General features: G+C 37.0%; 1 long non-coding RNA gene across 4 annotated transcripts in view; it reads left to right on the plus strand.

Annotated features, from left to right (window-relative positions):
- The window catches only part of LOC110259475 (uncharacterized), a 531,787-nt gene that overhangs the window by 190,530 nt on the left and 322,212 nt on the right, over positions 1-19,045 (plus strand). For 2 of the 4 annotated variants that reach the window (XR_014838778.1, XR_014838780.1), the window contains exon 4: positions 2,300-2,389. The exons of the other annotated variants lie outside the window; for them this stretch is intronic. This is a non-coding gene — a long non-coding RNA (uncharacterized LOC110259475). The remainder of the gene's footprint in view (positions 1-2,299; positions 2,390-19,045) is intronic. 4 annotated transcript variants of the gene reach the window in all.

The following is a 19,045-nucleotide window of genomic DNA, read 5'->3' on the forward strand; positions in this document are numbered from 1 at the left end:
GCCAGGACATGGAAACAACCCAAATGTCTATCAACAGATGATTGGATTAGGAAGCTGTGGTATATATACGCAATGGAATACTACTCAGCCATGAAAAAAGAATGACATAATGCCATTTATACCAACATGGATAGAACTAGAGACTCTCATACTGAGTGAAATGAGCCAGAAAGACAAAGACAAATACCATATGATATCACTTATAACTGGAATCTAATATCCAGCACAAATGAACATCTCCACAGAAAAGAAAATCATGGACTTGGAGAAGAGACTTGTGGCTGCCTGATGGGAGAGGGAGGGAGTGGGAGGGATCAGGAGCTTTGGGTTATTGGATACAACTTGGAATGGATTTACAATGAGATTCTTCTGAGTAGCATCGAGAACTATGTCTAGATACTTATATTGCAACAGAACAAAGGGTAGGAAAAAAAATGTATACATATAAGTGTTACTTGGCCTCCATGCTGTACAGCGGAAAAATAAATAAATTAAAAAAAAAGAAAATAGCTATTTTTCTCATATCTCCCTTATTTTTCCATATGAATCAAAAATGTTGTATCTAATCCTGTTTCCCCCAAATATCCTATTGGAATTCTATTTGAAAATGCATCAGATTTCTTTACTAGTATCAGGAGAGAATTAGTACTTTTGTGATGTTCTTCTTCTTTAACAATAGGATATGGGTCTCTAAAACTCTGTTTTATAAATTTTTAAATGTATAATTATTTTCAGATAGCTCTGATACCTTAATGTAACAGTATAACATTTAATGATATTTTCCTTATTTTATTATATTTTAACCCAATTGTTCAAATTAATTTTTCTCATATTATCTAGGAGAATATTGCTTTATATAAAGAAGAAATATTAAATTTTTTACATTTACCTTGAATCCAGCCACATTATTAAAATACACTGTAACTTTTAACAGTGCATTTCTAAAGTCTCTTGGTTTTTCGAGGCATCAAAATATATCATAGTAAAAAAGAAATCTTTCAGCTCTTTTTCTGCATTTTTACTATTCTTTGTGTGTGTGTGTGTTACTGCATTCACTTGAACCTGCAATTCACTGTTGTAGTGGGCACATTTGTCTTGTTTCTGCTTGCTATTCAAATGTTTTAAAATTTCAGAATTCAGAATTTACATTGTTTTCTAATTTTAAAAAATACTGAGTATTACATAATAAAGTAAAACACTTATTGGATGTATTTTATTAATTTTCTCAGTTTGTCATTTAAATTCATTTCTTTGGTGTATTTCTGGTATTTAAGCTATCCTTGAATTTCTGGAGTAAATATTGGTAGATCATAGATCATTATTCTTGTCATATATCGACGAACTTTTAAACTTAAATTTCTAATCTGTTTTCATAAGCGACTTGGGACCTGTAGTCTTTTAAAACTATCTTTTCTGCATATTGTTTTTAGTTTACCTTATTAACATAACTGGGGAGTTTTCTATCACTTTCTGTGGCCTAGATAAGTTTAAATAACACTGGCGTTATCTATGCCTTATGAATTAAATGTTTAACTGTCGGAAGAAACGGTCTTCAAGACTTTCCCAGTGATGGATTTTATGACCTTCCCAGAATCTATGATGATTTAGCCCCTCGAACCTAAACAAGGAGTAGAATTTTAGGCGCCACTAGATTTTAAGGAACTTGGGCAGATGAAGACCAGAGCTAGGGATGACTTCTCAAACATCTGTCGCTGCAAAGATGTTTGGGATCTTTGCACCCCCTTGAGCAAGGGCATGGGGGCAAGGGTCAAAATAATGGCTAAGATAAAATGGCCCTGTCTAGCCTGGACAGGTGTGCAGTCCAGTTAAGTTAGACTTAAAGAAATGGTTAAAAAAAAAAAAAAAGGCAAATGACTATGACCTTTCTTGCATACTCAAGCTCATGAAGTAAGAGTTACATACCTGCATCCATTATTAACACTACTTAAGTTAGATAACTTAACCAACTTAAAAACTCCTAACCTTAGTTCTGTCTGCTAAGCCAAGAGTTTTTCTCATTTTTTATAAAAACAACCCCACCACGTACCCAGCTGCATGTGTACAGCCGAACACACACACTTTGTCACTAATACCATGTTATTTTGGGATAAAAACATCTGTTTTTAGACCCTAAAGATGTCCAAATCAACAAATCAGAGTCTCATAATCCCTAAAATAGATTGCCATTGTAGTATTTGAGAATCACTTTAAAACTTAAAAATAACATGTATCCTATATCTATTTGTAGAATTTTGGCTTCATCTGCTTATTCTCATTCCAATCTCATTTATTTCTTCAGATACTTGCAGAGTACTCCCTACCTGTTTGCATTGATTATCACAAGATTTGTATGCATGGGCCATAAGAGACCAAGGATCAGATGACATGGGTATGTGCTGGGAACATAACTAGTTTGTTGCAGTTTGTACCAATTGACCGGTTGTTTGACTGAAACAGCAAATCGGTTCACATCGATTGTGCATTCAAAGTGTTAAGGCATTCTGCAAAGAATCAACCCTTACTTTACAGAAAACGGAAGCATTTTCACTTTCCACCCCAGAGCCACAGACTTCTTAGAAAATGTGACTGTGTTTCAAAGGCCTGCCACTTCTGCAGCCTTAATGAGATTTGGGGAAATTAACACAAAGGCTGTATGATCTCTCATAGATGGCAGAAGCCAACTTTTCCGAACCTTAATCCTCCGATGTAGTCATCAATACCAAGTCTTATTTCTCTGAAGCGTAGAACTCATTTCTATCTAGTGAAGTTTATGAAACTTAACGTTCTTAAATGCTCATATTGTACCAAGAATTGTTCAAAGAGCTTCATGTTATATGAATATGTATTACATATTAGCTCTCTCAGCCCTTGCAGAGAACACTATATGGCATGTATGTAATATGTGTGTGACCAGTGTTATCCTTATAATTCATCATTTATAAATGAGGAACTTATAAAAAGATCATTTAGCAGGTAATTTGATGGCAAGTCAAACCCAGCTAGTCTGGCTTGAGTGTGTGTGCTAGGTCACTATCTCACAGTGCTTATGGAGACAACAAGAACGAGTCAGATCACTAAGAGATTTACCAAAACTTTGTTTCCGAAACCTTCCTTCAAATGGATGGTGAATATGTGCAATGAAATCAAAGTCTGTAGTAAAATAGTAATAACGGTATCAGTAACAACCAGACCCCTCGTCAGGAATACTTAGTGACTTTGTAGGAAAAGGAGGAAAGAAAAATATATGCTGTGCCTAAACTGTTGGACAGTCCGGCATAGTCTGATTTTTCAAAGTCCCTGTTACGGAGTTTACATTCTCTTTAGGAGAGAAAGATAACAAAGAGGTAGATAGACAATACAGTTTAATGTAGTGATAAGTGCCAGAAAGAAATAAAAGTCAAAATAAAAGGGTAGTGCATACTGAGTAAGTGACAGTTAAGTGGAAAATCAAATATGAGAAGAAGAAAGGCAAATAAGATAGAGGGGGTAAGCCAAACAACAAGCATAAAGGAATGTTCTGAAATGGTGATTAGAGGGATTAGTCTAACACATCCAGTGCAGCCCCTTTGGAGGGCAGCTCAGCTGCAGCAAAGTCAGGGAGGGGAGCAATGATAGGTCATAGAGGTGGACAGAGACCAGACAGGTAAGGACCTGTGAGACACAGTATAGACGTGAGTTTTATCCTAACTGTATCACTCACGTGTTTTCATCAGGACCATGATTTGATTTGTTTTTAATATGGCTGCTGTGCAAGGACAAAATGAAAGGGAGTGGTAAGATGAGGAAGGAGCAGTGAAGAGGTCACTGCATGCATCAGACATGGAGATGCAATTGTTGGAGTTCCCTTCGTGGCTCAGTGGTTAATGAATTCAACTAGGAACCATGAGGTTGCGGACTCCATCACTGGCCTCTTCAGTGGGTTAAGGATCCGGCGTTGCCGTGAGCTATGGTGTAGGTCACAGACATGGCTCGGATGTGGCATTGCTGTGGCTGTGGTGTAGGCTGGCGGCTACAGCTCTGATTCCACCCCTAGCCTGGGAACCTCCATATGCCCATATGCCCATATGCCGTGAGTGCAGCCCTAGAAAAGACAAAAAAAGAAAGAAAGAAAAATGGTTTGCACAGAGTGTTAGTGGTAGAGATGAGGAGAAGTGGAAATTCAGAAAGTATTTTAGGTTGGAGAAAATCGGACTTGCTGACGGATTGAGTGTGTAGTGGGAAGCAAAGAGATCAAGGATGATTCCTCTGCGTTTTTCAGTCTGTGTGTAAGAAACGGGAAGAATAAACTGAATGAACAGTAAAACAGCCTAAATTCACATTACCTTTATTACAGAATTGAAAATGTAAGTAACTTGTAACCACCTTACTGTCTGCATTCCCGATGAAATTTTTATTTCCAGGCAGGTCCTCAACAAGATTTCCATTGATTTATCCTCTTTGCATTCAGTAATTTCAATAGAGCCTACTTGCTCAAGAAGGAGCCTCTAGGCAATTGAATCTAACATTAATTTTTCACTAGTCCATCTGAATTCTTTTCTCCTGGCTGAAGTAATTTTAAAAACATTTCCTAAAGTGAACAATCTTAGTAATCTTTAATGCATTTCATATCTTGTTTTTCTTTAGTTGGGTGCCTTGCCTGAACAAAATTTCAATAAGATACTATTTCTTGGCTTGTTAAAAATTAGGAGATTTTGATTAATCTTGGTTTGTAGATGTTGATCTTCAAAACACTGTTCTAATGGAGAAAAATGCATTGCTTCTAGTCGTTTAGAATAGTTAAATTCCTAAAGGAAGAGGTAAAATAAGGCATGTGATTACCTTCAGTATTGATCTCGGAACTGAACTTGGGATTCACCTGTAATAAAGAGTCATATTGTATAGTTTACGTGACAGAATGAAGGCTTGTGGCACCAGGAACCTGAGGCTGCCCTCAGACCTTTAATGGCCTATTTATTCCATGCCAGAGACTTGGAGTTTGACGTGTTTAATTGTATAGCCCATCTGGACGGAGAGAAGCTAAAAGGCATTTTGATGTAAGCATGAAAACCTTTAAAATCATTTCACCAGTAATCTCAAAGCATAGAAATTCTTCTAAGAGTTCCCATTGTGGCACAGCAGTAACGAACCCAACTAGTATCCACGAGGACCTGGGTTCGATCCCTGGCTTCTCTCAGTGGGTTAAGGATCTGGCATTGCCCTGAGCTGTGGTATAGGTCACGGATGAGGCTTGGATCCTGTGTTGCTGTGGCTGTGGTTTAAGCAGCTGCAGCTCTGATTCGACCCCTAGCCTGGGAACTTCCACATGCCGCAGGTGCAGCCCTAAAAATAAAAAAATGCCAAAAGAAGGGAGAAATGCTTCTAACATTAATTGCAATCTCATTTTTCAGCTATGGCCAATAGTCTGTAAGCAGAATCAGTTTTTACTGCTCATCTCAGGTCAACCAGGGAATTAAGTATCAGGTTCCCATTATTCAAATAAGGAAGTCACTTCAGCTATTCCTGAAATCCTTCCTCTCTGCTGGTCAATGTGCAAGAGTTCATTTTCTGGAAGTAAAAATGATTTTTTTTTCTAAGTGGCACAGCCCTGTAGCAACAAACCAGGCAGTTGTAACTTCACATGGTACCTTAATACGTATTTCAGCTGGTGAGAACATCCTTCTAAACCAGATGAAAGTTATTATCCTATACCTCCCCCGCCCCGCCCCAACTGTTTGGTCTGGAGTTTAGCCAGTTTTACCCACGTCATCAGCTTCTCAAGTTTTACTGACCTCATTGTCAGCCTTAGTCTTTTAGATGTTTATCTTGCCTGCCATATTTCATAATTTTGTCCAAGATAGGTAAAGAAATTTTGTATTTATTGGGTAAGAGTAAAGTTTGCAAACTGAATGAATTTATCCAGAAAGAAAGGTGCTTCATAATGGCTTTCTTGATGAAGAGAAATGTAATTCTTTGGGCTTCTGTTACTCAGAGACTAAGAGCAGCAGAGTAGGAATTCTGGTCATGGCGCAGAGGAAACGAATCTGACTAGGAACCATGAGGTTGTAGGTTCGATCCCTGGCCCCTCTCAGTGGGTTAAGGATCTGGCGTTGCCATGAGCTGTGGTGTAGGTCGCAGACTTGGCTTGTATCTGGCGTTGCTGTGGCTGTGGCATAGGCCGGCAGCAACAGCTCTGATTAGACCCCTAACCTGGGAACCTCCATATGCCGTGGGTGTGGCCCTAAAAAGACCAAAAAAAAAAAAAAAAAAAAAGAGGAGGAATTGTGACAAACACAAAGTGACAGGGATGAGTAGAGGAGAAACATCATGTGCTTAAAATATAAATGCGTAGCATAGGTGAATGTTGAGGGAAATAAACACCAAAATTTAAATTATTCTTAGCTCCTCATCACCATTTTTTTAGGGGTTCCCGTTGTGGTTCATTGATAATGAACCCAGCTAGTATCCATGAGGATAAGAGTTCCATCCCTGGCCTCGCTCAGTGTATTAAAGTATCTGGCAGTTGCCGTGAGCTGTAGTGTAGGTTGCAGATGCTGCTCAGATCTGGATTGCTGTGGCTGTGGCATAGGCTGGCAACTCCAGTTTGGCCCCTAGCCTGGAAACTTCCATGTGCTGCAGTTGCAGCCCCCCAGAAAACAAACAAACAAAACCCTTTTAAAAGATATTCTGTGTACCTGGTGTGTACTTCAATAGCATTAACTGATAATTTTTTTATTGAAGGAACTCTATAGATATGCGCCATCCTGCATATAGTGTCAATTCAATTATAAAGTTGCACTGGAAGACTAGTTTGAGTCCATTTGTTCCCTCTTATCTTCAAGAGAAGGAATGAAATAAGAATATATTTGTGCTATTGTCATTAGTATTTTATTTTATTTTATTTTATTTTATTTTTTCTTTTGTCTTTTTAGGGCCGCAACCACAGCATATGGAGGTTCCCAGGCTAGGGGTCTAATCGGAGCTATTGCTCCCAGTCTATGCCACAGACACAGCAATGCCAGATCCGAGCCACGTCTGCAACCTACACCACAGCTCATGGCAACGCCAGATCCTTAACCCACTGAGAGGGGCCAGGGATTGAACCCCAACCTCATCGTTCCTAGTCAGATTCATTTCCACTGCACCACGACAGGAACTCCAATTTAATGATTTTAAACAGTGGTAAAATGTCTTTTTTCTTTTATGTCTTACAATAGAAAAAATTCTAAATGAAAATTTCACCTCTTATGTTAGAGGAAAAATGTATTTAAAAAAATTATTCCATATAGGTTTAAAATTATAGTATACTTGATTTATAATATTATATTAGTTTTAGGTGTACAGCATGTGATTCAGTATTTTCTCAGGTTATTTTTCATGAATAATTATTACAAGATAATGGCTGTAATTCCTTGTGTTATACAATGTATCCTTGTTGCTTTTCTCTTTTACACATAATCCCATACCTCTCTCTTGCCCCTCCCCTCTCCCTCTCTTCACTGGTTACCACTAATTTGTCTGTGTCTGTGAGTCTATTTCTTTTATGTCATATTCACTAATTTGTTTTATTTTTTAGATTCTACATATAAGTGGTAAGGTACTTATCTGTCTCTGACTTATTTTACTAAGCATAATTCCCTCCAGTTCCATCCATGTTGTTGCAAATGACAAATTTTCATCTTTTTTATGGCTGCATAGTATTCCATTGTGTGTGTCTTGTGTATGCACACACATATCTATATGTGGTATGTGACATATATAGATATCGTATCTTCTTTATCCATTCATCTGTTAATGGACTCTTAGGTTGTTTCCATATCTTGGCTCTTGTAAATAATGCTACCATGAACACTGAATGCATGTATCTTTTTGAATTAGTGATTTCATCTTCTTTGAATATATACCCAGGAGTAGAAATGCTGGATCATATGGGAACTCTCTTTTTAGTTTTTAGGAACCTCCCTACAGTTTTCTTTAGTGGCTACACTACTTTCAAGTCCCTAAAACAGTGTACTGTGTTTCCCTTTTCTCTCTATCTTCACCAACACTTGCTGTTTGTAGACTTTTTGTTGATAGCTATTTTGACAGGTGTGACACGATACTTCATTGTGGTTTTGACTTGCATTTCTCTAATAAATAGCGATGTTGAGCACCGTTTCATGAGCCTATTAGCTCCTGTAGAGGACACCTCTACCATTCTAATATTCCCAAATTGTTGTGAAATGTTTGCTTGGATATTATCTAGACTTGGAAATTAGTTCATAAATTCAAGACAATTACTAAGACCCATGAACAGTAGACGGTCTTCATAGATAGTTTAGCAGGTGCTAGAAGAATGTGGTCATCATGAAGAGTGAATCAAGTCAGAACATTTTCATGGCTCAGTGTCAGTAAGGGAGTCTGTTAATCCACATGAGAGGATTTGTTTAGAGGTAAGTCCGCTGGCTTATAAGGAACTATTCACAGAGAAGTTGAAAGGATTTTTTTAATGTTACCACTGACCTCTGAAGCCAAAGGTAGCAGCAGCATTGGTAAGGAATCCTCAGAGAAGCCTTCTGAATTCCTCCTATACCAGCACAGTTCCTGGGCCACTCATCTGGTCAAAACTGTTAGGCATTTAGAACGCTTGGAGCTCCATGTGAGAATATGACCTCAGACCTAGGTGCCAGGGCTTCTCCATCAGGTGTGGGTGCTACCTTATGGTGCCACTTTGGTAGCCATTTATTTTTCACCCAGTAAGTGTCTGTCAGCCTCCTTGCCAGGTGTGTGCTTAGCAAACCTACTTTTATTTGATCTTTACATTGCTCTGTGAAATATCTACTATTTACTCCCATTTTATAAATCATGAAATTGATGCTCACAAAGGTTAAATAATTTGCCAGTTGTTTCAAGAAAGAAATGAAGTAGGCAATACAAAACCCAGGTCTGACCAACTCCAACTGCCTTGATTTTGCAGCATTCTTATCATGTGAGAATTCTGTAGATAAAAGTTTAAATATCAAAAATCTCGAGAGTGAAAGTTATGCACATCTGGCATATAAGGTAAAGCATGAAAGTGTGAGCTATGTCTCACCATTGAAAATCTGAAATATTAATGTAATTAATTTATTAATAAAATATGTAACTTCTTACATTCCTTCTTTGTCATTTCGCCACTCTCTTCTAACACATACATATATTCCAATAAAAGCATGTTTCATGAGCAGAAGGAAAGTTGGCTTTCAGGGTTGGATCGCTGATAAGAGAACTGTTCTGTGGATATCACCCTTGCTCTGACAAGCACACTATCCATGTCATTACAAAGCAGTAGCTCTAGCAAAAATCAAAAGACAGAATCTATTTGTTTTGGCTGCAAAAAAATCCAGAGAATATAAATTACTACTTATGAAGAGATGAAAATTTTGTTTTTCTTTTAATATGCTGTAGAAAAACATTAAGGAGCAGAAAAAAAAAGACCTCATAATTTAAAAAATTGTAACCTTATAAGAAGACTCTGTAGGTTATTCCAATACGTAGGAAGATTTTTCAGAAAAGCATATGCAGATTTATTGAACTGCCTTAACATTTCCTAACTTCTGCAAATTAAAGGAAAAAATATTCTTTTAAAAAAGCATGATTGGAATTCCACTTGAGGCTTAGCAGTAATGAACCCAACTAGTATCTGTGAGGATGTGGGTTCACTCCCTGGCCCCACTCAGTGGGTTGGGGATCCAGTGTTGCTGCGAGCTGCAGGGTAGGTTGCAGACACAACTCCGATCTGGTGTTGCTGTGGCTATGTCGTAGGCCAGCAGCTGCAGCTTCAATTTGACTCCTAGCCTGGGAACATCCATATGCTGTGGGCACAGCCCTAAAATAAAAAAAAAGCATGATGACAGGCTAATGCTTTGTAGATGACAAGAAGGCAGATTCTTCTTTAAGATTATTTTGAAGCTGAGAAGTGAGGCTATTATTTGGAAACTCGAAGGAATATTACAAAGATAATTTACATATTTGTAAAATTGAAAACATTATTTCCGAAGAATGTCATTTTAATTAATAGAGCACCAAGATGTTACAAGTACAACCCATAGTTTTGAATAAGCTTAGCAACTGGAAATTAGCAGTATAGAACTCAGCAGGAAGATGATTAATTGATGATAAGTAAATAGGTGTATTGGTATTAGAGTTAACATCCCATTGGAATGGCTTGTCATAGCCACACTTTGCTGTGTGCTTTTTTCCCCCAGTGATAGCAGGCACAATAAAACTTATTCTTTTTTTTTTTCCCACTGTACAATGTTTTATTCAATTTATATTTATTAAGTGTTTATCAGGTGCCAGGCAATTTCTTGTGTCGGCACTGTGGGTAAATCAGTGATCATTAGAGAAATTCAGTGACCTCTTGTGGCTTACAGTCTAGCAAGAAAAGACAGAAAAATATCTATATCCCAGTATATACTATGAGGGAGTAAGGAGGGAAGAGAGTGTCAGGAGTGGGTGCCGTTTGATAGAAGATAGACAAGGAAAATTTCTCTGACAAGGTGATACTTGAATTGAAACCTAAAGTAGGGGAAGAAGCAAGTGGTGCAGATAACAGGGAGGAGTGTGCCAAGCAAAAAGAACCAGAGGCACAAAAGTCCTGTATCCTTGGTTGCGTTCAGGAAACAGCATGGAAGTCAAGTGTTGCTGGAACACTATAAATAAGGGAGCAGTGGAGTGAACGAAGTTAAAAAGGCAGTGGGGCCGGATCACACAGATCCTCCTAGGTTATTGCACTCAGAAGTTTTGGCTCTTACTCCAAGTTAAATGGGAAGCCAAAAGAAGTCTTTGGGCAAAGGGTTGACAGGCTCTAAATTATGGTTTAAAAGGCTTTCTGGCCACTTTGGTGTGGAGAATAAATTATATTGGAGCAAAGAGGCCAGGGAACATTGCAGTAACCCACATTACAGTTGTAAGGTCCTATGAGAGCCTGAGTCAGGGTGGTGAAAAGTGATTGGATTCCTGATGTAACTTAAGTGCAGGGCCAATGTTTTCATTGCTAGAAGCGAATAACAGAAAGAAAGCAGTCAAGAATGACACTAAGAATTTTTGCCTAAGAAAGGGGTTGCATGGAGTATCTATTCACTGATGTGTTGAAGGTAGAAATATCAGAGTTCAATGATGAGATTTTAAGTTTAAGTTGCGTCTTACACATCCAGTTGAGGTGGTAACTAGGCAGTGAGATATGTCAATCTGGAGTTCTGGTGGGGGGGAGGGTGGGTCCAGAGCAGAGCCATGAATCTGAAAATAATCAGCAAAAATGGAATTTAAAAGAAAGTGGAGTATTGGATGAGGTCATAAAGGGAGTAAATGCAATATACACTTACATACTTAAATTTCTATATTTTAGTTATCACAAATTTATATTTTTATTTCATATAAAGTGATACTCTGGATATTTACTCAAAGTTACTATATTTAATAATTGGTTTTAATAAGATACTCAGTAAAAGTTACTTTTCATCGTGAAGCATTTTTACTTCTACATGTCATAGTTTGATGAATAAATTTTAAGCTCTATTATGATACTTATGCCTTATTTTGCAGCTTCTTAAAATGCTTAGTAAAATACTTGACATGAATTTCAAATGTATTAAATTCATAAATTTATGGATATGAAAAAAATCAAAACAAGAAGCCAGATCAGATAGATCTATATACCTTGAAGCTCTTATTAAAATTCAAATTAAAAAATATAACCTCACCTGCACTCCAGCAGTTTCATATTTTTTATACTCTCTCACAGACTGTATTTAAAAACAGAATAATTCAGTTTCGTGGTGGAATTATAGCTGTTGCTCTTGTTGGGACACTGAACTGCTGTTGCTGTTATTACCATCCTTAAAATAATGAAATGAACATTTACCATGTATTTGACATCCTAACAGGAAAGGTTGTATTATGTCCATTTCTGTTTAAACCTGAAAACTAAGAACGAAAGAAAGGAATAAAAGAAAGTATCATAGTCTAACAAAATTGCAGAACCTGGATTCCAACCTAAATCTGATAGACCTAAGAGAACAGAATTTTATTCTGCTATTATTCTGATCTAAGCAGTCTGTATATAAAACATATACTAATAGATATGTGTGTGATTGAGATATAATAAAAAACACATTCACTTTGAGGAAATTGAGAGGAAAATTTTTAAAAAGAAAAGAAATTCAACTATATAGACCATGTAGAATATCGTCTTGCTTCTTGGAAGCATAAGGAAAAAAAAGCAGTGTGAAGAGTTTTCCCTTGTCCCTTAAGATTTCAGAGATGTCTCAAATTTAAAATAGCCACGTTTAGAAAGTCATGTCCAGTCTTTGCTTTTATGGCTCACATCACACAGCACATATCGATTTAACATTTGCCAAACACCTAGTATGTACCACCTTCAGTACTAGATGCTGACAGCACAAATATAAATAATTCATGGTCTCTGTTTGAAAGGAGCTTCCATTTTATTGAGGGAGACAAATTAGTTAACAAAAATCATAATAAACTGAGATAAATACTTATGTAGGAGGGCAATTACTTTATTACATGGTAGAGGGGACTAATATTTTCTTGGGAATGTGATGCCTGAGCTCAGTCTTGAAGAATGAACGGTGTTAGCCAAGCAGGGAAAAATACCCCTGGAATAGAGATAGGACAACCAAATATCTGCTCAAAGAATTCTAAGCAGCTTACTGTGGCTGGACCAGACATCTGAGGAGAGAGTTGAGTATTCAGGAAAAGTACTGGTCAAGTCAATAGGTGGTAGATTATGAAAGTCTATGTAATTTATGCTAAGGGACTTGGACTTTGGCCCTGAAGGATTTCTAGCTGGTAATTGGCATGATAAGATTCATAATTTAGAAGCCCAAGCAGCTGTAGTGGTAGAATTTATTGAAGAAAGGACAAGACCATTCATCAGTAGGAAGACAGATTACAGCCTGTTGAAGTACTCCGGGTGAGCAAAGATGATGGTGTGCAGCAAAGGCAATGGAGAGACACAGAATGCTCAGAAAGTTTAGAACTGATCGGAATTATTGACTTTATGAGGATGAGAGAAAGGATATGGCCCAATTTCTAGGCTTTGGGGAAAGGTGGTGCCATGCTCCAAAATGGCAAGTCAGGAAAAATCCATTTGGAACCAAGATAATTAGGTAATGACTTTCGTTTTTGATGTGTTGTTACTGAATTAACACACGAGGTTGATTGCGTAAGGCCAGTAGCAATTGTGTGTATAAGTCTGAAGCTCAGAAGAGCAATCTGAGCTAATGGCAGATACTTGAGAGTCACAGATTTTTACATGGCAATTGAAACTAGGAGGATAAATGAGTTTACCTCCTAAGTGTCGTCTAAGATCACCTTTTCTGATCAGAAAAGAAAAAGACAAGGAATGGGAGGTGGTGGGGGCAGGACCGGGTAGTAAAGGGGAAGGAAAGGAAGGAAAGAGAACGAAACGGTTGGGAGAGCCCAGTGATGAAGTGGCATGCTAGAGGCCTGAGGAGGGGTTTTAGAAGGATATATTTGAAAATTCAACCTGTGGTGTCATGGAATCTAGAGAGGAAATGATTTCAAAAAGATAACAGGAAAAATTAGAGAAATACTCAAAGATGTACTATTAACATATTACATCATATTACATCAACTCATCCTGGGGAGCTGATACTATGTGGAATTATCTCTGATAAATTATACTTGCAATAAAATCTTTGGGGTGGAGGGCTCAGGGAGAGGTGCTGCCTTAGAAAGATAACTGTGGCTGAATTCAGTAAGTCTCTGAAACAACTGAAACTCATGACTTTAAAGTTCCAAACCATTTTTTTTTTTTTTAATAGAACATTGAAGCTACCAGTTAAGTTCTGGCAGTTTCCACTTCTAGCAGAACAATTTTCCATCCTGACATTGTTCATTTTTCTCAGGTTGGCAAAATTTCAAATCTTCATGTTTTCACTTAGAAATATCCTAAAATTTATATGATGTTCTTATATCAGAAAAGGGATGACAGATGAACATACCGTTAAACAGACATAAATGTTTAAGGGCACCTTAAAGCCTCCCATTTTATCTTATGTTTCCAAAGATGTTTACATATGCTTTCTGTTTTTCAGGACTAGGGTTACCATCTGTCCCAGACTGTCTAACATTTAGCACTGTAAGTCCAGTGTCCTGAACACTCCGTCCCAAGCAAAGTAGTCGGTCACCCTAGCAGAGTGCTGATAAGCTGTCCCATAGCAGAAAATAGCATGCCTAAAAGATAAAAATCTGTACTGACCCTCAGTTGAGTGAGCTGAAAATTACCACTAAAATGTCATCCTCAACAAAGACAATCAAGATGAAAATAAATGAATGAAAAACCAATCAAAATAAAATGGTGAGAACCAATCATGTATAAGCTACTGCTGATTATACAAAGCATTTGTTCAAGCAAAAGTTAGAAAAATAGAGATTTCCCCCCCCCCCCATTGGGCAGAAAAATAAGATCTATCATGGTAGTTAGACTGATCTTTCATTTGTATTATACACTGGTTTTGTTACTTTTTCAGCTATTGTTGTATCTTAAATGATTACTTTATCATGTTAAATGGTTATTTAATCTTGATAATTCCCTTCAAATCTGCCAAATACTTCATATTATTTTGTTAGTGTTTTCCGTTCTAACTCGTATTCTAGGTGGATATTAAAGGTAAGTGATGGGACCTTCTTCAAGTCATGAAGAACATGATCCCAGTGCTGATGATGAGATAGCAGGATAATTAAAGCTAGAGAGAAAGAGCTCTTTCCTTGGAAGCTCTAGAGACTACAGGGAAGATGACAGTAGTTCCATTATGATAGCAAACAATAGATCTTTAACAAGTATTCATAACCTCTCAAGGCCTGCCTGTCAATCTCAAAGTAACATTATAAGCAACAAAATAGTCTTTATTAAAAGATATTCAGAATTTTCAGTAAATAGACAATATCTTCTCAATCACTGTGTATCAATAATTACATCTATCTCCTTTTAAGGCTACAAGGTAACCCATAACTCTGTGATTCCTTAGCCTAACTGAATGAGTGGCCTCCATTGTCAAATATTAGATCTCTCAGATATTACACAGTACAGATACATTTTTCATTCCTAAAATTTATAGCTAAATAACAAGGGAAGTTTTTTCAAAAATACTCTTTCTAAGTGTTCATCCCTGTATCCTGACCATGGACTAAGATTCATTGTCCGCTAAAGCTGAAAGCCTAAATAATTTGCTTATAAATTGCTTTTTTTCAGCAGCTTGAATTACTGCCCAAACTTAAATTATTCCCCGTAAGTACAAATTTCTAGAATCAACATCCAAAATTTAGTCCCTTGTTAATACAACTATTTAGACAAAACATACACCAGAGCTGTAGGACAAAAACTACTAGAGGTGAAATCGTATTTCTATTTCACATTTTCCCAAATAAACTAGGATGCCCTTATTTTCATTTCCATCTTCCCTGTGTTAAGTCCGAGCTAATTTAATTTCACATGGTCAGATTTTAATTTATTTTTTCTGTACTATCTTTATTCTTGATTTACCTCTTTGCTCACTTAAGGTTGCAGAGAAGTAGCCAAACAATGAAAATCTTATATTTGAAACAACAGTTTCAAAGATGCTTTCCATGTACTCATTTACTGAACAGTTATTTTTGGCACTGGGATACATTGATGAAAAAAAAAAAAGGCAAAATCTTTATTTTCATTTTACTTAGATTCTTATGCACTTAGCAGTAGAGGGGCAAATGGTAAGAAGCAAACAATCAAATGAATGGCACAGATTGCAAGTAAGTGACCTGAGGAAAATAAAATTTGAATCCGAGATAAAGAAAGGATGAGAACCACTAGATTGTTTGGTTAGGAAGGCTGAGACCTAAGGTGCGGAAAGGAACCAGCCCTGTGTCAGTTGGTATGGTTAGAGAATTCCAGTTAGAGGGGAAAACAGTTAAGCCACTGTTAAGTGTAGAACAGCATTATGTGCTTTAGAAATAGAAGAGGGAAAAAGAGGATAGCTAGAGCATAATAAATGAGGATGGAAGTTGATGAAGAGAAGAAACATCCAAGAATCGAATTGTTCTGGCACAAATCATATTAAAGAGCTTAGACTTTATTCCAAGGGCAATGCACAATCATTGGTAGGAGGCAGGAGAGAGGTCTAAGAAAAAGAGTGACAAGAAATAATTCAAATTTTAATGATCACTCCCAGTTGTTGTTTTCATAGTGACTATAAGAGGAGCAAAAGATGGCAGCAAGAAGACCATTGGGAAGATATTTTAATAGCTCAAGCAAAGATAGCTGTGGATAAAACTGGGATGCTTTTAGTAAAAACGTGAGGAAACTAGTCAGACTCAATATGGGGGCTCTGAGGGGGGTTGCTTTGTTTTACTTTCTTGAAAGTTTAAAACTAGAGTTTGCTGCTGAATTGTGCATAGGTGACGACTTTTTTAAAAAAAGGGGTGGAAGGGAGAAAGCTTAGTCTTATTTTTCTGCCTAAGCAACTGGGTAGAGGTTTGGGTTATCAACAGAGAAAGGAAAGTCGGGTAGGAAGGATTGAATCAGGATTTCTGCCTTGGGCCATTTCAGTGTGGGCTGCCTAGTAGACATCTGAGTGGAGGTGTCACGTAAGCATTTGGCTGCATGATTTCTCACTTGAGTGAAGGCATGTGGGTTGGTGTTACAAAAAAGAAGAGCTAAGAGAAGAAAATGTTTCAAGTTGGAAGGAATGAATAACTCCTTGGAAATCTGCTGAAAGTAGAAGCAGTGGGCACAGAGAGATGCACACTTTGGAAACTCTTATCCTAACATGAACATTTTCAGTGAACAGTAGGGATGGAGTCCTGATACAGTGGACTGAGGGAAGAACAGAGTTGGGAAGTGGTTTTAACTTGCAGTATCTTGACACTGAGGGCCTTTTTCAAGTGCTTATTAATGACTGGTATTTTTTTTTTTTTTTTGTGAGGGGTCTATTAAAATCTTTTGCCAGTTTTGAGTGGTTGTTTTCCTTTTTATTAATGAACAGTCTATTCTAGATACAGGTCCTTCATGAGTGTAAGTTTTACAGATAGTTTTTTCCAGTCTTTTTTTTTTTTATTTTCCCACTGTACAGCAAGAGGATCAAGTTATCTTTACATGTGTACATTACAATTACATTTTTTCCCCCACCCTTTGTTCTGTATCTAGACATAGTTCTAGATACATGAGTATCTAGACATAGTTCTCAATGCTACTCAGCAGGATCTCCTTGTAAATCTATTCTAAGTTGTATCTGATAAGCCCAAGCTCCCGATCCCTCCCACTCCCTCCCCCTCCCATCAGGCAGCCACAAGTCTCTTCTCCAAGTCCATGATTTTCTTTTCTGAGATGTTCATTTGTGCTGGATATTAGATTCCAGTTATAAGTGATATCATATGGTATTTGTCTTTGTCTTTCTGGCTCATTTCACTCAGTATGAGATTCTTTAGTTCCATCCATGTTGCTGCAAATGGCATTATGTTATTCTTTTTTGTGGCTGAGTAGTATTCCATTGTGTATATATACCACATCTTCTGAATCCAATCATCTGTTGATGGACATTTGGGTTGTAGTTTTTTCCAATCTTTTACTTTTTTGTTTGTTTGTTTTTTGGTCTTTTTCGTATTTTTAGGGCCTCACTCACGACGTATGGTGGTTCCCAGGCTAGGGGTCCAATTGGAGCTGTAGCTGCTGGCCTATGCTGCAGCCACAGCAATGTGGGATCCGAGCCAAATCTGCGACCCACACCAGAGGTCAGGGCAACACCAGATCCTTAACCCACTGAGCGAGGCCAGGGATCCAACCCCTGTCCTCATAGATGCTAGTCAGGTTTGCTAACCACTGAACCATGAGGGGAACTCCTCCAGGCTTTGACTTTTTTATTTCCCTAATGGTGCCCTTTGAAGAATAAAATATTTTAATTTCAATGAAGTCCAAGTTATCAAATTTTTCCTTTTATAATTAGTACTTTTTGTTAGAAATAAGAAATCTCTCCTACCCTTTAGTTCATGAAAATATTCTCCTGTTTTCTTTTAGGAAAGGCCCTTTCTCTCTTGGTCCTGCACTTCCTCTCTCTCTCCTCTCTCTCTCTCCCTGTCTCTCTTTCCCTCTCTCTCTCTCTTTCTCCCTTTGGTTTGAGGTCTGGGCTCGTTTCCTAAGACCAACATATACATACTAATAGTGTCTATTTTTAAATCTGTCAGTTTATTTATTCCTCACAGTGTCTGTGTTCTTTTTTGTTACTTATGACTGTAACACCTATACATTTAGGCACTAAGGTTGCTTGATTTTCAATATTTTTATGTGTCATTTGGACAGCATATTGTCAGAGCCTGATTTCATCCACTCAGTGGAGACTTTTTTTTAATTGGTGAGTTTAACTTTTTTTACAAATAGTTTAATGGCATGATTGTTACTTTTTATATGATCTTCTGCATTTCACGTACTTGCTTATTCTTTTCTTCTCCTTTTCTCATTTATATTGGATAGACTTTAACATCTTAATGCTATTTCTGTTGGTTTTACATCTTATATACTATTTTTCCTTTATGTTGGCTTTTTAGCATAAATTATGGTCATATTTATTTCCTTACATTTATTTATTAAAATTATATATAAATAAAAATATGTAAAATTAAAAATAAAAATATCAGTATCTGTGTAATCTCCCTAACAGGCAGTATTCTTTACTCTTTTTGCTCTTCAGAGCCTCATGTTTATAATGTCTACAATTATAGTTCTCAACTACTAGGAATATATGTTCTCTTTATTATTTAGTTGAATTTTGTTTATTTGCCTTTTCATTTGTTATTTGGCATGGTAGAATAGTAAATCTCATGAAGACATTTTATTACTCATAAAATTCTTGTAGTATCTACAGGATCTATTGCTCTTCTTGCATAAAAACTTCCTCTGAAAGGGTTTTCAATGTGGGTTTTTGTATGCCCATGAATACTTTTTATTATACATGGATGTGTGAATAAATATATGGCCAAATATAAAATTCAAATTTCTTTTTTATTTTAAAATATCACTTTATTGTCATCT

Source organism: Sus scrofa, chromosome 2 (assembly GCF_054392235.1).
Source record: "Sus scrofa isolate SSC_HxYL_T2T_F1_AM1 chromosome 2, Sscrofa_HxYL_maternal_Yorkshire_Landrace_v2.0, whole genome shotgun sequence".
In the NCBI taxonomy this organism is placed as follows: Eukaryota; Metazoa; Chordata; class Mammalia; order Artiodactyla; family Suidae; genus Sus; species Sus scrofa.